The sequence below is a fragment of the Cydia pomonella genome, chromosome 25 (assembly GCF_033807575.1).
Source record: "Cydia pomonella isolate Wapato2018A chromosome 25, ilCydPomo1, whole genome shotgun sequence".
Taxonomy (NCBI): Eukaryota; Metazoa; Arthropoda; class Insecta; order Lepidoptera; family Tortricidae; genus Cydia; species Cydia pomonella.
The window spans coordinates 4,530,273-4,552,431 of NC_084727.1; the positions used below are offsets into that span (position 1 = coordinate 4,530,273).

General features: G+C 36.1%; 1 long non-coding RNA gene across 1 annotated transcript; it reads left to right on the forward strand.

Moving 5' to 3' along the window:
- Nucleotides 1-16: 16 nt before the first annotated feature.
- On the forward strand, nucleotides 17-20,565 carry LOC133531268 (uncharacterized). Its single transcript, XR_009801514.1, has 4 exons — nucleotides 17-193; nucleotides 959-1,091; nucleotides 10,611-10,685; nucleotides 18,459-20,565. It is a non-coding gene; the product is annotated as an uncharacterized LOC133531268 (long non-coding RNA).
- Nucleotides 20,566-22,159: the final 1,594 nt, after the last annotated feature.

Here is a 22,159-nt window from a genome sequence, read left to right on the forward strand (position 1 = left end):
TCACGTAGTGATTATACGCTCTTTGCTAGGCGGCTACAAACGCGATGGTGTCATGGCAGACACAGCACAGACATGGAGGCACTGCACTGAACACGTGCCGCTTCTGCCTGCGTCGCGCCCTAAACAAGCAATAGGGATTTAAAGACACTGCACACCTACTATCTCGGCTCTAAGGAGATGAATTTGTAAAAACGTAAGTAAATATTACTGTATTTTCTTTGTCAAAGCGGTTTCTAGGTACACCTGGACCACGTGTGCACATAAATGTTGGTGCCGCTTTTCTTATACCTGCTTTAGAAGATACTTGAGTAAGCCATGAATATAAGTATGTTAACAAGTGGCTTAACCGCGTAAAATAGCGTTTTAAGTTAATAATCGCATGCGCATGACAATGGCGTGACACGTGATGGCGGGTTTTATTTAGAATAAGTTTTAGAGGACTGATTGCTTAATTGTTCAACAACTTTAGGCTGTGCTGTCCTAGAATTGTGCCGTTCAAAAGAACGTTCTCCGTTTTGTATGTAGAAATTTTTTTGAACGAGAATACTTCTCATAGTAAACGGAAATCGTACGCGAGAACGGCACAACTTGTGTCGGTATCTTACAGTATATTAATATACGTTATTGCTCCATCTGTGACTGCGCACAGCTTAACAGCCCACATTGGAAGGGTTTATGGGCCGGACCTGGCCCGTGATTCCTGTCCCGTGAACCATAGTTTTGAAACCGCATGAAGTATGGTGCCCATGCAGATAAATTTCACTGCCCAAATTCATGCTCATTTGATTAAATAAGTCTTTACTCAATATAAGAAACAATAGTACAAAAAATATATTGGTTGTATCTACAATGTTTGTAAAATGTCCCTTAGTATGCTTGTTGGCAAAGGCTTCATGCTTATATTGTTATATTATTTTCTCTGGTTGCTTTCAAATATAATCCTGTGCATTAATTACAGTCAACTGAAGGCAGAGAGTGTACTCCGGGTATCTGTGAGGTGACGGGCTAATCTGCAAGAGTCTTCAAGGTGTAAGTGCAGGGCAGCTAGGAGAAGCTGAAGATGCCTATGGATTAAGCCTACAAACCTGTAGGTAAGCTGCATTTTTCTCTTTCATACATTAGCTATCCCATACTTGGAAATTCCAAGTATGGGATAGCTAATTAACAAATAAATTAACTGCCAGTTGAAACTACCTGCAAAAAATAGTACTTTTCTACCAGTTAAGCTTATTTGAAGATTGTGAAACGCCAATGATGACTTCAATGCCAATTTCCTCGCGCACAAATGGCTGAGGCACTACACTGGCCGTTTTGTGCGCTCTGTGCATGTGTGCGTTTTGCCCGCCTATTTACATACTTGTAATTAAATTAAATTAAGGAATGAGGGGACATCTCAGCAAATATATAAATTTTCAATTATTAAATTAAAAAAGTTAAATTACAAGTGAAAAGTACAAATAAAATAATCTTAAATACAAAATAAAATGTTAAAAATTCTTAATTTGTAATAAAACTACAAATGTATGGGGCTCAATACATTTCGTGACTCTTGTCTTTCCGAACAAACTCTAAATATTTGATAACATGTCAATCCATACAAAAAGAAATACTTTTTGAAACTAAAAAAAATTATAACTTGAATCATTTCATAATTTACAATGCACATGTCAGAATTAAATAGATTCATTATTGTATTGGAAAAACCTTCAACTGAATAAAAATATGCTAGCAAAAATGACCTTAAATTATTTTTAAATGTGAAACAGGCCCTTAGTTTTGTTATATTTTGGAGTCTTCTCCACTACTAGCTACTTAGCTATGAATAGAAAATAATGAAATTATTTAGAAACTTATGTCTAAAGCAGGGATCGGAACCGGTTTTTTGGAAAAACTTTGAAATAAACATATATTTCGGTTTATTTTATACTCAAATATAGGACTCGGTTGTGTTTTTAGATAACGACTTCGTATTATGAGATTGCCCAATTAGAAATGAAATAATTAACAAAGAACGAAAAAATACCGTTTTCGTTCCCATACAAAAAATACCGGTTTCCGATCCCTGGTCTAAAGAGTTTATAACGGGTGATAACAAAAAAATGAGAATTATTTCAGAGCTGTGAAAAAATACTCATATAACTTTTTACGATACTTTGTTATTATTAGGCAATATATACATGATAATTATTTACAATAACATTAATGGATGTTAGAATAGGGCCAATGGTCGGCTTTTTCACCGTTTTTGTACATTTTCGGAACACAAGTCTTACAATTAGTTATTTTTATTAGTTGGGCACAGTTTTGTTTGGTTGGGCCAAAAAAACTATCAATCAGCCGACATTGTGGAAGGTTTGAGGGATTACGGACTTACATACAAATGGTATGTTATCGGAGTCCTAGAATTGTAATGTATGGCTGCTCAAACTTGTCCATAATACATGTATTTGATATTTCTTTGGATTGTAGAATTATTGCTAGTATAGTATCAACCATTTCCAGGTATATCAGTTTTGCCAAAAGGAAATTAATTCTTTTCATCATCCAAAATGAATGTTTTCCCTTTGCAATTTCGAGTCATCTAGCGACACTGAGACCATTATGGTCGATTTTTACTGATCAGTGTATTCCGGGGCTCTTATCTTCTAGTAGCATTCCAGACCTATATTTTTTAATGATCGACAAATATACGGTTGGTAACTCTTAAAAAATCTGGCGACAACATCTCGTTGGCTCATGGAATTCATATAATTAAAAGTGCTTTGGAGTCAATTCAGGCTTTCCTTGGTTATTATCTTCGCTGGCCAGCCACTACCACTTTTGTGTGGTAGTGGCTGGCCAGCGAAGGCTGGCTGGCCAAGTGGTAACTTTTGCGATTTATAGTCAAGGATGCAAGAACAAGAATTATATATATAGTAGAAACTGGTACATTTTCTGTACTAAAATGACCCCAAAGATTTCCCAAGTTTAAGTTATAATTTATAAAATGTACATACAACACGTTTTCGCAGAGTTTCTTGTTTCGACTCCAGTCTAATAAAAACAAATGTTTGAAGAAATAAAAAATATGAAATTCAAGAATCTCAAAAGAACTAGCAACAACTTTATTAACAGCATTTTTAGGGTTCCGTAGCCAAATGGCAAAAAACGGAACCCTTATAGATTCGTCATGTCCGTCTGTCTGTCCGATTATTTGTTTATGTAGACAGTTTTGTTTATAAGTCTACAGAAAATCATTCTCATTTTTTGTTATCACCCGTTAAGAACAAGCTACATAAGGCTATTGACTGTTATTAAGAGGAATTCCTAGTTGCGATTTTTCCATACAAACGCTCTCGACTGATTCCTCCCTGGATTTTTAACCTAGAGCAGTGATTTTTTCAAATAAGATCAATATCATCAATATCTGTGCCGCTATGTTTTGCTTTTTTGGATTATTTTATTTTGAAGAAAGATACAGCGCCTCGAAAATCGCAAAAACGGCTAAATTGAATTGGCTGTAAAAAAAGGCACAGTATACAAATATGACAAAAAATATCCAAAAAATCAAAACATAGCGGCATAGATTATTTCTTCCTCTTGCAATTTCCAAAATTTCATAATGATTAGTTGCGTTTTGGAGGAGGAAACAGTCGAGAGCGAAACCTCGATTTTTGAGTTTTTTTGCGAGTGAATTTCGGTCCGAGCTGCAGTTGTCCTTATCGCACGAATTGGAGGCGGAGACAGTTTCTAAATATACGTACACAGAAGGAATAGTGATGGGCATAACATCCTTATTAGGGATTGCAGAACCGGTACTGTTTTAAAGAACCGGGATTTCTCGGTACTTTCGGAACTGGTCTAATTATTTCATTATTTTAAATAAAACGACAGCATTTTGCGATTTGACCACCTTTCGTATTATAATTTAATAATCACATTTTCTTTTATTACGTAGTAGGCAATTTTTTTTTAGAAATATAGTATTTTACATTGCTCACACTTGTGCGTCACAAGTAAAAGATAACTACTTTGATGTTTGCCACTAGATAGCAAATTTAATGAAATTACATTGACGAGGGGATTTATATATAAGTATCGCAGTCGTATTGTATAATCCGCCGTATTACATTACGGCTAGTCGATATCAAAATAAGGGCCATTTTGAAATGCGGCGGTTCAACGATTAAGGTATGTTGGGTAAATACCGGATGCGGGTGAAGAACGTAGGACATTCATTTCCCCCTAATTTGGCTTTATTTTTTAATGTTGGCAAAATTGTGTAAGACGCCATTTCATTGCGCCTCGACTGTCAGTGTCCCCGCGTCGCTCAGGGAGTCGGGCTTGTGCTATGTGCAATCACAGAGAGCAAGGTAAATTTCGCGAATTCTTCCTTCTATCCGATCTTCGCTCTGTAATTTATTTTTCGTATTGTGATGAAACTGTGTTTGTTTTTGTAATTGTGTTAACAGACCTAGCACTGCTGTAGACCGATATCCGATCTTGACCCTTCCAGGTAAAGATCGGACCAGAAACAATCAGATCTTTACCTATTTAAAAAACAGCAGTGATTATCAAACTTTAAATTTTCTTCAATTTACCTACTGACCTTAATTATCACATTTATTGTTTTCTTGATCACACTTTCGTACCATTATTTTTATCCAGTACCACTACCAGCGCGACGGTTACTGACAATGTAATTTTTTTTAATTTCCGCAACCCAAAGGTTGCCTTTTAGCGATAAGACCGCATGTTGTTTACCTGAGCTTATGTGTATGTTTTCTTTTGTATTGTTTTCTTTTATTGAGGTGTGCAATAAAGAGTATTTATATTGTATAGGGATGATGATACATGTTGAAATTTATAACAAAATCGAGTAAAATAGATAGCAAATGAGCAATTTTTCGCAATAAAGTATTTACACATACATAAGGATGCATAAGTAGATGTGCACGCATACATACATTGCTAGTTTCGGATACAAAATAGAGATAGGGCTTCGAAATTAGTTTCCTTAAAATGCTTCAAGAGGGCTCTCTTTTCCTATATATTTACTTTACTCTTTACATACGATCCTTAAATTTTATCAAAAAAAAAAAGATGGTTTATCAACTATATATAATTGCAAAATTAAACCAAGGAAATCGCAATTTTAATTATTTTCCATACTTCAAGATGGGCTCTCAGTGACCTTGACCTTTTTAAAGAACTACTTAGTCTTTTTGATTTCTAAGTTTGATTCTTATTTTTTTGGCGACCTTCATTAAAAATGACTGGGCACGATTATTTTTTATTTTGATTTTTGTCCCTCCTACTTAAGTTCTTAATATCTTCCAGTACATTCCATTCAATAAACAATACATTTACACTTTCCCTAAACCTGTACAGTTCACAAAATCTTAAATTGTCAAAACTACGCAACGTATATAGATATTTTAGTGGTTTTTTTTAATACTTCGGGTAAACCTTACAATAAGAGGTTTCTTAGCACATTGTTTACTTATCAAATTGCCTTATGACATAGGTATCAAAGTTTGAGAGCCACAATTTTACCAATTTTTGTATCCGGGTTAAGATCGGATACAAAAGGGTAGACACCGGACCTATTTCTTTGTGATACCTTATTCTCTTTCCATTAGAAGCAACTTTTTTTCACCATCCAATGTTCTCCCTTGATGGCAAAACACTCGTTACCCTAAAAAAAAGTATGTCTCATCTTTACACAGGTACAAAACTAAAACCGTTCTATATTGAAGATTACCAAAATTCAGGCCGAATCTACGGTTATTATTTAACGATTCGCTACGTACTTCAAGAATCTGTCACGTGTTGAGATCTCGAAAAATCATTTTTTCACGAGTTCTCTCAATTTCAATATTTCAAGGTTTCAATATACATACGTATGCAAAAGCGGCTATAGTTATTAATATTTACAATACTAGTTGATGGAGGGTAGATTTAGTTTTTCTTTTCCTGCCAACAAACTGTACTGCAGTTTGGCAGATTAGTAGTTTAAGGCTTTTTGTAATCTTCTTTTGATTCAAATAAATTAAATTTAAAAAAAAAAAAATCGTCCCAAAATTGTCCGGCATTATCCCAACATACTTTACCCAGATTGTCATTGCGATATATACGTTCTTCAATAAGGCGGCCCAAGTTTAGCCCCATCGTACTACAAGTTAAATAGATTGTAGTTTAACCATAGGTATATTTATACCTACTTACAAAATTTCACAACACACCGTGATCACTCCCAACTTACTGATACGGATAGGTACAGTCAAGTGTAAAAATATGGGTGTACACATCTTACTCAAAAATATGTCCCATAGCATCTTATTCCAGTGTAATAAGAGCGTAGTACCATATTTATGAGACGATTCTTTCGATACATATTTTTGCACTTGACTGTACGACGACAACCGAAGCTGAGACATCATTCTTTTTTGCAGTTTTTACCTATATGGTAATTAATATCAATCAATCATTTATTATTTCGTCATCATAGGTGTAAAATACATTTAGTACAGGTGATAGGGTGTTTGGTATTAGGGTGTAATAGATACAGTATAATATAAAAATTTAAACAATATTACGTGGTAACAACAAAAACAACTTGCGTCGGGCAGCGCAGAATAAATTCCGTCTGGCTCGCGGGCGATGTCGACGGAACGGCGCGCAATGAGCGAGCGCACGAGTCTCGCGTCTGTGTGCGCGCACTCACACTTAGATAGCTCCGGCTCCCGCCCACCGCAGCGCGACAGAAACATAGCTTCAAAAATTCGAGATTTGAAAAGTTGCTCAGCTAGGAATTGCTCTTAACGGCGTTATTCATAAACTCGTGTCAATTCCAAGTAGCCCTTAAAATTGTTTGTCCTTGTCCCGGCCGAGGGACGTCTACACTGGCCGTTGGTGCACGAGGTAATTGCCTCGCGCGTATGATCGCTCTGTGTGAACCCGCCAAATGTCATTTAACATACATTTGTGGCATCATTTAACAAAATTTGACTAATTGTTATGTATAAGGGGGTAAAAAAAAGATTCAATTTATCTAAAATTTCTTATTACACAACTGGATATTTTTAGTGCCAAAGGCTTTGATATAGGATTGGATTTAACCACACATTTTTGGGCTACAGTTTTCTCTTGTCTCATAACACAGAATAACAAAAAAATGTTGATAAACCTTTTGTAAATTGGACCTTATATCAAAGCTGTTACTGTACAGCTAGCTTACTAATATAATTCTGAATACGATTATAATGTTTGTCGGTGACTTACATAATTTGATGACAAATGACCATGGACACCATAACATATGCGGAATGAAATCTGGACAAAATTTGTCGTATTAAATAAAAACATGTTTCTTTTATAAGTTTTTGATGTTTATTAATAGGCGGGTCCACACAGAGCGAGCGAGCACGTATGTGAGAGGCAATTTCCTCACGCACAAACCGGCCAGTGTAGACGTGCCTCGGCCATACGGAAACAGTACATAAAAATTACATACAGTTTCGCGACTGTGTTCTTCTAGATAACCATATTTTCAATAGACATGCGCGAAACAGTGCTTCAAAAAGTAATGCTATATCACATCACTTTTTCGAAAACGTAATGTTACACTGAGATATCACATCACTTATCACTCGAAACGAAACATTTACCCGAACGAATACAGCGCGCGGGCGCGCGCGTGATGGCAACATCACACTCATCACAGTACTAACTACATTACGCAGCGAGTGTTAGGACTCTAGGGCGTATCATATCGGCGCGTCGATCTATTACGCATTGCGTTTTGTCACCGCCATGTGATAGATCGTTTTTGTTAATGTTTTTATTTTTATAGTCGTAAAATATGCATCATAGATAAAAAATAAAAGAAAATATCTGTTAATTAATGAGATAACGCCATCGAGAGTCACGTAGTAGTATTTTTATTTGGGTATATCAATAAAATTATGATATGATACTGATACGAGAATGTACTGTAAACACTAGCTCAGTATTAAATTAAAGATAAATAAGGAACTTCACTCGTGCTTAATTTAGTTTGCCGCGAAAGTCAACCAAACCAAACATTTCACAACAATAATAAACAGTAAATACGTTTTTGTTCGTCAAATTCAAACTCGCAAGCGAATTATCATTTAGCCGCATCCTTATAGGTAAAATACTAAAAACATTGTAAGCTCTATGTTAACGCATTACAGTTTTAAATCGATTGCAGGTGCAAAAATCCGTTATCGTATCAATTTAATGAAATTTGCAATAACTCAAATGCGACTGCTACCGACCGGCCGAGCGGACCGATCCGAAGTGTTCCGAAAGCATTGCGGAATGAGAGCGAGCGAGCAGTGAGTGCGGGTGCGAGCGGGATAGCAAAGTAATGATAGCATGGCAACCAAACATCACACATCACACCATCACGTCTCATTGCTCATTATACATTACGCGGATTGTATATAGACTTGAACGGACCTTTCGTACAGACTACCGGCGCGTCAATCTATATTGATGCTTTACGAGTTTACGCGCGCTTCGGCCAGTCATGTGCTCGAGTGATGTTTGAAGTAATGCTTGGTTTCTCGGAGTGATGCGTAATGCAATATTACGCGTTTGAGTGATATCTCATTTGTGATGTTACGCGCATTACTTACACATGTCTAATTTTCAAGAGAAAGAATACAATGCTCATGAAAGTCATGAAACTTAATGGATTAATTGTCCAATATATAGACTATTGATTGGTATTGGTATTTAGGTACATAATTATATGACTGAAGCTGGCAAATCGCCCACTGTGTCACTTGCCATAAGTTCGCCTTGATAGGTTATTTGTATAAAGATACAAGCATATATCGTCCTTATGGCAAGCAACAAAGTGGGACATTTTGCTGGTTTCGGTCACATATCATATCAGTTTATTCGGGTTATTCCCACTAGTTACCACCAAGTTGTTACCAGTGGTATCTACTGGGATTTTTTTCCTACCTTATACCACTGGTAACTACTGGGAAAAAAATTCCCACTAGTTACCACCAAAATTTGGTTAGCGTTCCATAGTAATAAAAACAGTATAAATAGAAAGTGCTTTAATCAATAATTAATGAAAAGCGCTACGCAGTGTAGCGTAAGCGCCCCTGACTAAAGATTCAGGTTTCATAGATAACGTCACAATTAATTCAATTTACAATGAATAAGATAAATTGCTCTCATGCTCTCGAGGTAGATGGCAAAAAGGAAAAAAAACATTATCTTATTGATATAATTCATTGATTCCAAATAAAACATAATAAAATATTTTTTTTTTTTTTTTTTAACAAACAACATTGATTGAATTGCTATCGGCGCGTAGCGATTAAAAGTTAACACGTGATATAACTCCATGCATGTTGTAGGACTGTTATCGCCAACTGCTGGGCGAGTTCGGCGGACGTGTTGACCGCTCAGACCAACCAGTATAAACGCGTGTCTCTGGCGCGCTCTCTTTATCAATGTCTCGGTCACGTTACGCTGGTCTGGCCAACAGCCCGGTCCGCCCGCGCTCGCGCGATGACTATTTCACTGTACTGTACTTGCCAGTTGCCAATTCACCCAGTTTTTTTTTACAGAAATAAATAAGTTGTATTGTTTTAGAATATATTTTACAGTACATATGGGGCTACTTTATAGCACTAGTGCGAGAAGTAGCATATTACGTTACTGTGTCGAACATTTAAAGGGCCATATGTACTGTAAAACGTTGTACGATACATGTGCGAATAGGTAATTCGCAACTCGTGTCGATTTAAAACACTCCCTTCGGTCGTGTTTTAATTTATCGCCACTCGTTTCGAATTTCCTATTTTTCGCACTTGTATCGTAATGTACTATTACAGTACATATGGGGCTACTTTATAGCACTAGTGCGAGAAGTAGCATATTATGTTACTGTGTCGAACATTTAAAGGGCCATATGTACTGTAAAACGTTGTACGATACATGTGCGAATAGGTAATTCGCAACTCGTGTCGATTTAAAACACTCCCTTCGGTCGTGTTTTAATTTATCGCCACTCGTTTCGAATTTCCTATTTTTCGCACTTGTATCGTAATGTACTATTTTGCTATTCGTGCACTATGTAAATAATGTAAATGATGATTGCTTGTATTTCTCTATGTAAGTGAACTGTAATATTCTTTTGGAGTAATAAACTCTATTATAATTTTACCCAAACGTTAATTTCTCTAAATATATATATATTTTTACACTTGCACCAGTTTTAATATTTTTGATCACTTTTAAGGCAGTTTACTAAAACACTATTCTTAAACTCGACTTATAATTAAATTAATAATGAATTGGACTTTTAATAAACTATTGATTTAATCACTCGCTATTTATACTGTTTTTATTACTATTGAACGCTAACCAAATTTTGGTGGTAACTGCTGGGAAATAAAATCCCACCTTCTACCAGTGGTAAAAGGTGGGAAAAAAATTCCCAGTAGTTACCACTGGTAACAACTTGGTGGTAACTAGTGGGAATAACCCGTTTATTCAATTTTTTTACTTTTTACATGTTCTAATCCATGTGTGTGTGTGATACGAGTATTTAAACATTTTCATTGGTGTGATTTCAGATGAAGATCCTATGGTGGTGAGACTAGAGTTGCTAGCTGACTATTTCAACATGGAAATGCATAGAGACATGTTAAGTAAGTACCTTCTTCACACAACATGTATAAAATCCTACTTTTACAACATATTTTATAACCTTATAATATAACGTAGTAATAAACAGAATCCCTCGCTCACCACAGCTCTAGTGGACAATATTCTATTGTTTCTTAACACACATTCCTCGCAACGCAGCCTAACCGGTATAACTGGATAGATGGGAAATGCAATCCAAACCGAGATCGTATGATATAAAAAGAATGTGTGATATAATAAATAGAACCAAACAAATACCACAATCGGACACGGGAGTATCATGATTCACCAGTGCTTAGCTCTGCTTAAATTCCAAAAACCCAAAATAGACTACCCCTTGTAGTGGTAGGCCGTCGACTTCCGACAGATTATGTCATTTAAATTTCAAAGTACCTGGGCGACCGAGCTTTGCTCGGTTATAAGTGTTATAACTATTTATTGTAATATGTTGGTGTATAGGTGATAATCTGTGAGAGTCAGAATGGCGGGTGTACCTAAATAAAATTAAATGAAAACCATACCATATTTTTGTACCTAATTTGTACTATTTAGTACCTCCTTTAAAAAAATTGTACCTCACGGTACTTAAAGTTATCACCAAAAAACAGGTCACCCGCCATCCTGACAGTCAGAATGGCGGGTGTACTTTATTACGCTATGTTCCCGTGGTTATTGATAAATTCTATAAAAGCCAAATTTTTATACCTTTTTTGTACCTTCATATTCAATTATAATAAGAGTCATTTTATTTTTGGTTTCCAAGTTTTACTCATTTTATATTTTGCTTGCTATTACAATTTTGCAGGCGTTATAATTTTTCAAATTATCGATTTCATTTTTAAGAAAAAACGCTAAGGTACAATTATTTTTATTACGCCAGGATTTAGTACCTTTAATGTTTAATCTGTTAAGTTCAAATAACTCAGTAAATCATGTCATTCATTAATTTGAAGCAAAATATGACACTTTCTCTCAGAAATAGGCTAAAATTAGTATCTTTTGGGTGTTCGGCTCCTTGGTGTAAGTTTAAAGTTTAAAATGTCACAATTTCCTGTATACCGTTTGAGTCTATCCCAAAAATACACAAACATAAACAGATTTTTTGCGCAATTTAGACGAAAATTGTCTTTTTTTTATTATTAATTGGAAGTTTAAGCTTATTTTGCAAGACATTTTTAGGGGCTGCCTTTTTGATTGGCGTACGATATTTTTTTCAACGGTACAATAATATTGACACTCAAGTACGATAATTCTCTTCCGCTCACCTGGCAACACTGCTGAAACTTGACAGTACCTGGGGGCCTACCGCGAAAACCTAAATTCGCAAATTGCGGGGATCTTTCTCTTTTACTCTCACTAAGACGTACTTAGAGTGACAGAGAAAAATGCCCGAAATTGACGAATTTCGATTTTCCCGGTAGCCGCCCTGGTGCTTGAGGTACTTGATAGAAAACAACGCTGCCGCATGTTCTGAATTGTGATTTTATGTGTTTTTGGATTGAAAATGATAGCAACGTCTAAATCAAGCTACAAAAATCATCGATATTCTGGTCCGCAAAAAACCAGGAAAAGTGTAACTGTAATTGGAGTCTACAAAAATGACCAATTCATAGAAAATATGACCTAAAAACTAGTTCACTTTTATAAAACTCAATTTTGCCCGAGATTGTACTTAGGCGAATACCTAAGGGAGCTAAGTGTATTGATCTTGAATAATTAGTTGGCTAATACATATATGACTCCAACATGATATGGACATTTACATCATAACTATTATACCTGGTTGGTTACTAAGTTCTGTTACTCGATTTCTTTCTTTCTTCCTAGCGTTGTCCCAGCATATTGCCACGGCTCAATGGAGCTTGGGGTCCGCTTTGACAACTAATCCCAAGATTTGGCGTAGGCACTAGTTTTTACGAAAGCCACTGCCATCTGACCTTCCAACCCAGAGGGTAAAACTAAGCCTTGTTGGGATTAGTCCAGTTTCCTCACGATGTTTTCCTTCACCGAAAAGCGACTGGTAAATATCAAATGATATCTGTTCTGAAGTTCTGTTACTCGATTTGCAACCTCTTTATTTCCGTTAAAACAAATGCTACCGAAAAAATAAAAAAATGACATAATGTGGTGGATTTGTGAGCTATAATTATATACCACACATAACGCTTATCTCGTCGTATATATAATGAATTGGGACCTAAAAGAGAATCGTATTCCAATTTTTTGAAACGCTTGTATTACTTTCTATATTAACTAAAAGTTGCCTTAAAATTCAGCTTTTATACTAAAAACGGCTTTAAATATGTTAAATTAACAAAATATATTTTGACAGATGCTTTCGCGCCTAAAACGCTCTTTGAAAATTGTGTGACGTCACAGTTTATGGTTTGACACATAACTACATACACACGTAGAAGATACGAACTGTCAACTGATATTTGTCATTTGTTGTTAATCGCCTAACTGTCAACAGTGTCAATTCGAGAGTTGTGACGTCATCAGAATCTTCAATGACGTTTCGAGTTTGGTCACGTGACGTGTGCCAAAAGATATTTTAAATTCAATATTTGCAAAAATATGGTCATTACAGGTCCCCTAAAAGTAGTTTAACATGTTCTTATAATCCAAATCTTAGGGCATAATTGTATCCCAAAAAAAATTTTTTTGGGATACAATTATGCCCTAAGATTTGTAGATGGAAACAACCCTATTGCGTTGCACAAATGTGGGCACCCGCCAAACATGATTTTGGGTGTGTCATACTCAGGGCTAACACAGATTCATTTCTGTGAAAAAGGTGTGAAAACCGGAAACTGGAAACCGTTCTCGAACCAATAGTGAAGCCCTTATGCCACACCCTATTTCAAAACCAGCCATGGATCTTTGAACAGGACTCAGCTCCTGCACATAAGGCAAAAACAACTCAAGCCTGGTTTCGAAGGAACAAAATTGACTTTATTGCCCACGAAGACTGGCCGACCTCCAGCCCGGACCTTAACCCCCTGGATTATGCCATATAGCAGGTTATTGAGGAGAAAGCCTGTGCTAAACCCCACACAAATCTTAACTCCCTCAAGCGGGCCATAGTTAAGACAGTGACGAAATTAGACATGACAATCGTGCGTGCCGCTATTGATGACTGGCCTCGTCGTTTGAGGGCCTGTGTCAAAGCCAGAGGAGGCGATTTTGAATGATATTGTCATGTGTAATTCCTGATTTTGTGTACTTCATTTTAATATATACTTTATTAAACTTTCGTTGGAATATTTTATGTAGATAAAGATTATTGCAGTAACAGAATTTAATAACCAACTAGGTCGAAAACAATGAAATACATAAACACATAAATTGGATATGATGTGATCCGTTGAATGAAATTGACAATAAATAAAATAAATAAATAATTTTCTATCTCTAGGCATTGTGTGAAACTTCTAGTTGTGTCAAAATATCGGGAAATCAATAATATAAACAAACATGGTAAATATCTCATTTCTTTTTATAATGGTCATAAATAGAAGGCCATGCAATTTTGTAACTCACTGTAATTTAATTAAATGTATCGTAAAAAAAATGTTTTAATTCTGCTGTAAAATAGTACCTACTTTTTTAAAGGCTGGGCAGTAAGGGATTGCTTTAATTTTAGAACAAAACAGCGTTTTTTTTTTGAAAAAAATACCGGAATATCTGACTTACAAATTTGGACTTTCTTAGGTTCATTCTACTTAGAATCTTCTCCACCCTAGCCCCTAGCATTAAAAAAAGATATTCTAAAATATCCATACCATTACGTCACATTTTAGTGTGAAAGAAATTTCAATGTAAAACTAAAATTTCAATACAAATTTTCGGGTTTTTTTAGCACGAGGATTGATTATGCTAGTGATTCTGAGTTGGAAGAACCCAAAAATATCATGATGTGTGAGAATCAGATTTTTAATATTTTTATGGAAAACGCTCATATTTCTCATAAAATAATTTATTAATAATAGGTATAGGTAGGTAGGTAGGTAATACTGATAACAAAAAAAAATTAATGAGTCTCGAAACCACATCCTCTTGCATGTATTTCCACGTACATACCGCAACGCTATTGAAGCCTACCTCAGATCATAGAAAGTACTAGATGGCTGACGGAGGCGTGGCGCGTGTCGCCGCGACATGGCCACATCGTGGCCATACCGGCCCGCCATAAGACAGTAGCAAATTAGCTGTCATTGAACAATGTGCGCGTCAATTTTATTGAAATGCCGGTGTCGAAATAGGAGTGCATCCAAAAACTATAAGGATCATGGAGTTACATACCACGTGTGAGTAATTTTTTTTTCACGTATTAGTCAATAAAACCACACATTTTAACAAATAAATCCAGTGACATATGATTTTTCTGAGTCAGACCATGTTGTCATACAAACGCGTGGCAATTTGTCTATGCATTCTACATTGACGCTTTGGCATGGAAAACTGTTTGTAGTGTCATTAGCAACGGCGCAATGCATTAAACCGCTAACGATATTCACAGGGGCATTATTGTTTCTTGGCACGACCGCCAACCGCTCCCTTCATTGACGCCGCGAAATAGAGTGGTGCTCGTGCTCGTACAATTTATTTATAACATTATAGTTTATACCTATAAGTATATTTTATTCAGGTTCTTAGCAACGATTCGAATAACTGCACTAGGTATAATCAAATATGTTCATGATTGCAATTTTTTCAGTTTCCCAAAAAATCCCAGTATTAAAGAAAAATGGATAGATGCTACAGGTAGAGGACCCTAACTGGTTTACGAGCGAGAAAAGTGTTATTTGTTCGGATCATTTTCAAGAAAAATGTTTTCAGTTACACTTCGCCTCATTTATATAACGATAGAATATAAATATGTTTAAAATAATAGTATATTGTATACTTAGTCGATCCAAAAGTTCTATCAGAAAGATTTTTACTGATAATTATGATTACTCTTTCCTTATTATTCGTACATATGATTTAAAAGCTTATTTAATGGTGCATTATACTTACAATATAATTTACTACAACTTGCTTTCGCAGTTCTTCATAACTCTATGTAACATGCTGGAATTGCTTTCAATTGGTGACGAAATATGCTATAATAAACTGAAACTATTTTTTTAATGAAGCGCTCGCGTCTAACGACAATCCCAAAGTAAACAATTTAAACAAACATTACATCAAATAATGACTAAAATTTAAACCAATTTGATTAGTTAAGCATAAACAAGCTTTCGCATCATGGTACATGTTTTTTTAAAAATTAAAAGCTTTGTATTACATTTTATCAGTAAAAACCTTTGTGAGAGAACTTATGGATCAACTAATATACCTTACACAGACCTTAAAATTCTTAGCTCGTAAATAAGGTCAAAAATTTAAAGGAATATAAATTAAGTCTATGGCAATTATTACTTAAAACAAAAATGTCAAAACTCTAAGGTCATGTTCAGAACATGTAAAATATCGATAGCTCTATCGAATTGTCCTCACTCTAGTGCCGCCGCTCGAGGCTCCTACACCGCGCGGTTTGGCCAATCACAGCGCGTGAGTTGGTTGTCTGGCCACGCCTTTAATGATGTAGTGGGGGACAGTTGGAGACAGCGAGACTCGTTGAAATTATGCTTCGTTATAAATCTCCTTACTTCTTATATCTATGAAGCCTACTCACGTTGTGCCAAATTGTCTACTACAAGGATCCCAGTAAGACTGTTTGAATGTGTGAGTGATACTTAGAAATAGAGTCAAGAAACATTCTGTCGACATTAAGGGGTAGTTTTTGTACAATGAAGTGTTCAATGTTTGTTGTAATAGTTCAATATTTATTTAAAGAGTGCGCTAAACATAATTTACAGTATAGAAATACCAAGACTACTCCACAAAAAAATTAAAACTCAAAATTTGCAATTGTTGCGCCATCTAGTGAGGTTTAAGCTTTGGGTAACCTAGTCGAACCACCTTAAGACATGATTTTCTGAGTTATTTGAACTTAACAGATTAAACATTAAAGGTACTAAATCCTGGCGTAATAAAAATAATTGTACCTTAGCGTTTTTTCTTAAAAATTAAATCGATAACTTGAAAAATTATAACGCCTGCAACATTGTAATAGCAAGCAAAATATAAAATGAGTAAAACTTGGAAAGCACAAATAAAATGACTCATATTATAATTGAATATGAAGGTACAAAAAAGGTACAAAAATTTGGCTTTTATAGAATTTATCAATAACCACGGGAACATAGCGTAATAAAGTACACCCGCCATTCTGACTGTCATGATGGCGGGTGACCTGTTTTTTGATCATAACTTTACGTACCGTGAGGTACAATTTTTTTTAAACGAGGTACTAAATAGTACAAATTAGGTACAAAAATATGGTATGCTTTTCATTTGATTTTATTTAGGTACACCCGCCATTCTGACTCTCACGATAATCTACATAAACTTAAAAAATAAAATGTGAACTGATAATTATTATTTACAATCGATTTCAACCTTACAGCACTTGTCACAGAGTAACGCCATCTATTGTCAATTTCTCATATTACATAGCTCATTTTTTACTAAATTCAACTTGTCTAAAACAATAAAAATTAAAAATTATTGGGAGCGTGCACGACTGTCACGCAGCTTAGCGTCCGCAAGTCTAGGGGAAAACGTCAATTCACTACATCTTACAAAACTACTTCAAAACTAAAAACTACTGAACGGATTTTCATACGACTTTCATCTATCAATAGAGTGATTCTTGAGGAAGGCTTAAGTATATAACTTGTTAAGGTTTTGTGTAAATTGTTTGAAATATAACGATGTTGTCGGAAAAAATCACGCTGGCTAGGAGGTTTCATCGAAAACGCTGCCTAATCCGTTTGAGCTATAACAACACAATGTATGGTGGGGTTGTTTCTCATTCATAGGTCTACAAAAAAGTCCGCGATGTTAAATGTCTATCTTTAAGGATAACTTACTATACATATTCGTAACTTCTAGAAAAAGGTCACGTAATATGTGGCATTTGCAAAGCTATTTACATGGATACATTATTAACAATTATCAAAATAAATACGTTAGTTATACTAAGCATGTTACAATGGTTCCTTATACCATACAATTTAAATTAATATTTAAGGAGTAATCGTAAATCAAAGTTTCATTTCGAGCCATATAATTGTACGAAATGTTAAAAACGCTATCCGCAGTTAATTCAAATTTTTACCACCTTATGCGCTGGGATCGCTTTACTTACCCCCACCATGCACTTCGCACGGTCCCAATATATAAACATGAACATATAAAAAAAAAAACAAAAGTTAGTCACCGGGCGAGATTCGAACCCGTAACACTCGTTTGTAGCCGTCCGCGTCTTAACCCGCTGGACCATACGGACAGTGGCCGGCAACACGAAATTAGCGACCATATTCTGCGGCGTGCGTTAAGAAAAATGCATGAAAACTCGAAAACACGCGTTTTCCCAAACATAAGACTAATCTAGATCGATTGTATACCCCCCAAAAAACCCCATATACCAAATTTCAGTGAAATCGTTAGAGCCGTTTCCGAGATCACAGAAATATAATATATATATAGAAGAATTGCTCGTTTAAGGTATAAGATTTAATTAATTGAAATAAAATCTAAATTCCACCGACTCAAAAACGACATGTGCCACTTGAAGAGCTACATTCTGTGAAAGAACGGTAATTTCCCGTCACACAGTCCGCAGCTGGCGAGCGGTTCAGCGATAAAACACCTGTTTGCAGCTGACAAGGACGCCGGATCCTCTTCGGTGTCCTGTTGCCAGCAGCTCGCGAGGGCTTGTTCCGTGAATCTTGGGCGCCTCCACTCGGCCAACGTGACGTCACTCCACGAGCCGAGCCTGGTGTGGACTACTGTGCCAGGTACAGCAGCATCACCGGACGCGCCGGGAAATAGTACAAATGCGGAGTTTTTACGAAATACCTCGCTAACTAGACATCAACAGCACGTAACGTGATATCAGCTATTCACATCTAGATTATTTGTATAAGCATAAACATATTCATAATCATGACTACACTACACACATGTTATATGTAAAACTGTTAAATAGGGAATATTACGCGAAACTCTGCGTAGGGGGCGCCATTACCATAATCCATCACAATCTGAGGGTATACCGCGAAACAAGAAAATCGAAATTTCGTTATCTAACCTCTCTATCACTCTTACATATTCGAGCGATGAAGAGGCAGATAACTAATTTTCGCCTTTCCCGGAAGGCCCTTTGTAAACAATCCGCCTTGATGCAACAGTGTCATATTATATTATCTGTGAAAACTTGACAAAAAAGAGTTTAAGGCACATTATGTATAAGTTATTTTATGATTTACGAAAGATGCCAATGCTGCACTCTGGCGGCAGAACATTGCAGTAATACTCACTATTATCATAGGTACAGTCATGAATATGTATACATTTTTTCACCTTATTCTTAGGTTAAGAAACGTATACATATTTATGAACTCGACTGTACCTGGACAGGCATATGAGGATTTTTGTTATTTAGGTAGAAGCAGTTTTTCGACCCATTTATGTAATTTATTGTCGTTTAAGGCATCATAAACGGATCACACATGCTATTATTTATCATGACTTGTGTATAAGAGCCATGTAAAGAATAATTACGTCTATATATACGTATATGTACGTCTGGGGGCATTCAGGAAAGTGTCGGATACGTGACGCTGTTTTTATTTCTAAAAACGAAAAAACTGTTTGGCATGATAACATTTGATAACTTGGCTTTAAATTCATCTGTATATATACAGATTTCTACAAGTCCCCACACGCGTGCGGGAATGAGCACTTTCCGTGCGTATGTCGAAACTTTAAAGAGTCATATGTACTGTAAAACATTGTAGGATACACATGCGAATAGGTAATGGGGTTGGCCGGTCGAAGTATTAAACAGATGGCGCCATCATAGCTTGCCCTGTCAATCCCTAGAATTGTGTCAAATTCTTTTTTTTTTTTTTTTTATTTTGTGACCTAGATTCCAGTAATTTAAGCCAAATCTCATAGAACAAAACTAGAGACAGGGGCAAGCTATGATGGCGCCATCTATGCAAACCTTTGACAGTTGCCAACCCCATTCGCAACTCGTCCCGATTTAAAACACTCCCTTCGGTAGTGTTTTAATTTATCACCACTCGTTGCGAATTTCCTATTTTCTGCACTTGTATCGTAAATGACTATTGTGCATTAACGCCTTGCCTAAGATGGATATGGGGCTCACGTAACCGATAGGGTCGAATAGCGACATCGCGCTGCTTGTAACCTGTCGCTTTGTAGGTAATTTCTGACCGTTGAGTACGTCCTCGGGCGTGTTACGAAAATTCACGTTAAAGCCTAGGGTGTCACGCTTGTGATTCCATTTCAACCCTAATGTACGCTCGTTCTCGTTCGCGCCTAACAGAGACGTCTCCTCTTTACTGTTAACTACGTCAGATATTACCGCAGGATTATTCGATGCGAATCCGCGGAGCTCTAGTGACGCGCGCATATTTAGCTCGTAAATATCGTTTAAAACGCGTCTCGCGTCCTCCTCGCACATGTCTAGGGCAATTAACATGTCCATATACGTATTTTTTATCGTTTTTTCAGCGGCGATCGGGAATACTTTGCTGTGCGTTTTTGCATTTTCGTTTTTGACGTACAGAGCGGTTGTCGGTGACGCTGCCGATCCAATTAGTCGCTTCATTCTGTATTCTTGCGGTGGAGAGGTACGGTCCTCCCCCCTCCAAACGAAACGTAACGCATCGCGATCTTGCTCCCTTATCTCAATTTGTAAAAACATCTCTTTGACGTCGGCTATGACCGCGATTTTGCCCTCGCGGAAGCGTACTAATACGCCAAAGAGCGATTCTAGTAAGTCGGGGCCGGCCAACAGCGCGCTATTTAGCGATCGTCCGTAGGCTGTGGCAGCCGCGTCCCAAACTAACCTTATTTTACCGCGTTGCGGATGAAAAGTGGGAAAATGCGCTAGATACCACGTTCGCGGCGCGTCGAGGGGGGGGGGGGGGGGGCGAGTCCATTTTTTTTTTTTTTTTTTCTTTTATTAAGAAACAAACGGTCGTTTACAATATGCGGTATTATTAACTATTGCATTTTAAAGCTAGACCTACGGTTTCCTTAATTAAATATAAGAGTGCTAGATTTTAAACAGTTTTTTTTTTGCTACATAGCATCTGAGTTTTATATATGTATATATAGTTACTGAACAATTATAATAAATTCTAAGCTTACTTAAATACCTGCAGAGTTAAGTACTACAATTATATACGCCATACACTATTGTGCCATTCACTATATAGGTATATATTTGATACAGGTATTATATTTAATTATATAAAATAAAATAAATACCTAATTATTTTTTTCACAAACAAATGCTTTCTTTAAAGATACTATATTACAATGAAAAACATCAATATTAGAGAGATTTACGCATTCATTATAAAGTCTACAAGCACGCCTTATAAACATATTTCGTGCATAACAAGTTCTGCTAAATGGGACAGCAAATAATTCCTTTTTGCGACATTTACGCTGACGCGCACGAGGGACTTTAATATTTATTTGTTGAAGTAGTGAGGGAATCTCCAATCTAGAGTTTAAGATTTTATAAAGTAAAACCGAGTCTACGCAGTCGCGGCGGTCTTGAAGAGACTGAATTTTATGGTACTGCAATGAGGAGTGGTAATCAACGTAGTTTTGTCCAGTCCTAAAATCTAACGTTTTTACAAACTTCTTTTGGAGCCTTTCGATTCTATTAATATGGACAGCATGAAATGGCTTCCAAACAGCACACGCGAATTCAAGACGACTTCTTACATAGCTGTTATAGAGAGTTATATAACTAAAAGAATTTTTAAATGGTTTACCGACTCGTAGGATAAAACCTAATTGCTTAAACGATTTAGTAACTACATTCTCAATGTGAGGAATAAATGATAACTTAGAATCCATTATTACACCTAGATCTCGAATTTGCGTTACCCTATTTAATACTTTATCGGAAATTGTGTAATTATGACCAATATTTTTCTTTTTCCGAGAAAAAGTTATAATACTACACTTTTTATTGTTCAGAAATATATTATTATCAGTACAGTATCTCTCCAAGTTAGATAAATCCTCTTGTAGTAGATCACAATCAGAAACATCTTTAATAATTTTAAAAATTTTAGCATCATCCGCGTAGAGTAAAACTTTAGAGTGCTTAATGTAGTCGGTTATATCATTAATATATAACACAAAAAGAAGAGGCCCCAAATGAGATCCCTGTGGGACTCCTGAAGTGACGACCTTATACTGTGATGTATAACCGGACAATACGACGGCCTGAGTTCTAAATTCGACATAGGATTTAATCCATCGAAAAAGATCTCCGTGTATACCGAGTCGCCAAAGCTTATATAAC